Source organism: Cupressus sempervirens, chromosome 10 (genome assembly GCF_028749045.1).
Source record: "Cupressus sempervirens isolate cs-2001-9-10 chromosome 10, ASM2874904v1, whole genome shotgun sequence".
NCBI classification, from domain to species: Eukaryota; Viridiplantae; Streptophyta; class Pinopsida; order Cupressales; family Cupressaceae; genus Cupressus; species Cupressus sempervirens.
In genome coordinates this window covers 842,360,766-842,364,882 of record NC_143127.1, presented here as the reverse complement: position 1 = coordinate 842,364,882, position 4,117 = coordinate 842,360,766, and positions in this window count along the sequence as shown.

The following is a 4,117-nucleotide window of genomic DNA, read 5'->3' as shown; positions in this document are numbered from 1 at the left end:
CAGACCACAAAAAATGGGACGAGTTTGAAAGAAGTTTTACAAAAATGTATCATAGCAGATATTTTTAGAAAGAAACAAGCCATAACCAGTTAAATGGGTCTAGTTGTTGATTAGCTGGGTTGATATATACATATATTTAACTATGTTATGGCTTTTGTACGGGAATGAGCCTCGTGATTATGCATATGTGCTTGGTGCATTTCGTTCCTGTGATATATCTCTACATTTTGTTAGCGTGCCCTTGCTCTGTGATTTGGTTTCCATGCCCTTGTGATCTCTATGTTTTGTTGCCATGTCCTTGCTCTGTGATTTCGATGTCGTGCCCTTGCTTTGCGATTTTGTTGCCATGCCGTGCCCTTACTTTGGGATTTCATTGCCATGTTATGTCCTTGCTCTGTGACTTCGTTGCCATGCCCTAGATCTACAAATTTCTTCAAGGGTATGTAAATGTTGGTTTCTTTTCCTTCTGAACATGTATCTCTTTATATCTCCTTTTGGACATGTATATTTAGAGATCTTTTTAAAGGTGCTTATTACATCTTAGCTACACAACTAAAAAATTGATCTAGCTGCATACATATTCCAGAATTTAAATTAAAAAAAAAAAAAACCTCACTCAACATGTGATAAGTGAATTACCTCAAGATCCTCCACAAAAATAATGTAGACCAAGAAAAATGGTTAGAGTTCACGAGAAATTCTATGAAAACATATCATAGCAGATATTTTTAGAAAGAAATTAGGCATAACCAGTTAAATGGATCTAGTTTGCTGATTAGCTAGGTTGATTACAAATTTCTTTAGAACTATCATTAGATTAGGTATAATAAAATGAACAATTAACTATTCCTAGCTAGCAGGATCACATATAGTTTTCCAAAGTGATAAAATAGCATATGCAAGGAATTGAAGAATAACTTCAGTGAAGATTTGAGTGTAAGGAGTTGAAGAAGCAAGTTCTGCTTCTGTGTAAATGCCATAATCATGAGGCTGATTCCCTTGTCGAAGCCTCTACCACAATTACATTACCTCTAAACTATGCAAAGGATGTTGAAGTGGTTCCCAACCTTGAAACACTCTTATAAGCATTTGATACTTGGGATCATTGCAGGGAGACTGTGTCAATACTTGAAACACTCTTATAAGCATTTGATATTTGGATTGTAAATTCTCAAAGACACTTGCAAGAGATTCCAATGTCATAGTAACTACCTCAACACTTTCTTGGATTCTATCTAGTGGCTCCCATAATATCCTCTATGTTGTGCAGCTATTATTTTTGCCATGCACATGCATTCTCTTTGTAAAGCCGCTCCTTCTTGTTCTCTTTCTAAAGTTGCTTCTTCTCCTTTGCTCTTGTGCCTTAAATCTTGATTATCAAACTTCTGAATATCTGCCTCTACCTTATCTAAAATCAACTTCATAGTGTGTTGTAACTCTGACATAGGTGTTTGATCATCGATAGCTTTCATTTTAGCATTCAAGTTTTCAAGATCGGTCAACACCCTTACTTGTAGACCTCTCATGTCAAACACTTTTTGTACTATTTCAACACCATGTTCTTGCTTATGAGCTAACAGTCCTTCAGATGCATTTTCTTGTAAAACATTAATTTTGTTGAACAATTGTAAACTCTTAGAAAGTGCATTGTTGTTTTCATGTATGCATTTATATATATACAAAAATAGTTTCTTATAATTCTATGGTTCTCTTTGTAAGTTTATAAAATTGAAGTTTAAAAATTAATTGCATTTATGTACATCTTTTTTAATTTTGATATTTCTTATTTTCCTAACTCACAATCGAACAATAATTTTTCAAAACACATAATGACCTGTTGGAGATTGAGCCAAAAAAATTGTAAGAACGATTGTGCCAAAAGACCTAAAAAACATGATTGTTGCACGATAATCATCTTTTTATGCTCTTTTTGACACATTTGCTCTTACATTTTATGATTTTTGGTGAGAATAAAATTCCAAACTAATCAGGTAGGTGATCCAAAATTAAATCATAATTGGTTGAGGCATGTTTAAATACTTTATTTCACATGTTATTGAATGTTATGTATTTATGTGCTACTGTTAATGAATGTTAAAGGATGAACTAATGTTAGATGTTAGCTTTGCACATTATGAGATTATTTTATGGATGACCATAATTTTTTTTTACTTCATGTAATAATGAATGAATTCTATATTGTATTAATGAATGAATGTGCGATCCATCTCTTCTTAGGTACTCTTTCTAGGTTGTTGTACAATTCTTAAGCCCGAAATAGATAAATCATGATTTGAAATGTAAACTTGGGTGCTTAAATTAATGAATGAGCACACCAAGTGAAAGAACTTGTGTGATGAAGGATTATATGATTTTCTACATATTTCACCACATAGCAGTGCATTGCAGGTTCACATACATTCTTAAGTAGAAATTTGTGAGCACTAGGTGTGTGAAGGCTCCATGCAAAAAATTTTAGAAGCAAAAAAGGTCATGATGAACATTTTTGATGACATGCTTTCCAAGAGGGTGAACCCACAATAATGGGTTCCACTTTAGTGGGACGAACAAAAATGAAAAAAATTTCAAGATGAGAAATTGAGTTTACCAATCATGTTCGCGTGAACATATTTCGTATGTTCGCGCGAACATATGTGATATATATGTTCATGAAAACATGATTTGCATGTTCGCGCGAACATAGGTTCATGCGAACATGGTAAACGTGTTCGCGCGAACGCCATGTTCGCACGAACATGCAAAATCACAAAAATTTTAACCTTTTTTTCTTTTTTTCTTTTTTTTGCTCTTTTGACTGCCATAATTGTAGGAGAATGATCTCCTAATGTAAAATAAAAAATGTCAAAATGTGCTTCTCAGAGCAAGCTTTCCAACGACTATAATTTTATTACATAATTTAATCATTAAGACCTTCAAATATGAGTTTAACTCATTATAGGTTCATTACCGATTGAACATCAACCGACTTTGACACCTCGGGAAAATTAGTAAATTAGGTCAAATTTTTTTTGAAAAATATGGAGGCACTGGCTTATTGAGATACCTTTCTATTCAAAAAAAAAAAATGGTTTATGATAAATTGACTTCAAATTATATTTGTCAAACGAAACATATGTCTGAATTACGGTTCATGTCACTTCAAAACTTCATAAACTATACAATATTCAACAAAAATAAATCAAACCAAATGGAGACACTAGATATTGATGCTACAAATCCAACGCAAAAAAAATTACTTCATTATCATTTCTAGAAAAAAAGTTATGTGTGTCAAACAGACTGTCACTTTTTAAAATATTGAATTTTATTATGTACCACTTTTTGGAGGAGATAAAAAAATTGACATAAATAATTTTTTTTCTTAGATTAAAAAATATGGTTACAAAGTAGGAACAAAGTACTCAAAATCACTAGTTTATGTCATCTTGAAATTATTTATAGTTTTGGAGATATAGTCACTTGAACGTGACGTTTGTTGCAAAAATATTGATTTCAGAGTCAAAATTAGTCAAAAAGTGGAACCCATTATTGTGGGATCACCCAAGAGCATACACAAGTTCCTCAAGGTGACTTCAAATTATTAAATTTTCATGTTTGCCAACACCATTGCTCTTCCTCCATATCCTACACAAATAAAAAATGCTTCCCCCAACATTGCAACCATATGATGAATGAGAATAACACATGCTTGAGCCATAACCTAGTTAAATTGGTCTAGTTGCTAATTAGCTAGTCTGATTACAAATTCTTGTAGAACTGTCATCATATTAGGTACAATAAAATGAACAATCTACTATTCCCAGCTAGCAGGATCAAATACAATTTTCCAAGGTGATAAAATTGCATATGTAGATGCATCACTTGAATGCTAGGCATGAACTGCATTCCCCAATTTTTAATGAATGGTTGGATATAAAGGCTCCATATGCTAGCTCAACATGGAAGCCAAGGATGTAACAATGCATGTATTGGCACACTCTCCCTATGAGGATTCCAAGTATCTACTATTGCTATTAAATTGGTCTAGTTGCTGATTAGCTATGTTGATTACAAATTTCTGTAGAATTGTCATTAGATTAGATACAATAAAACTAAC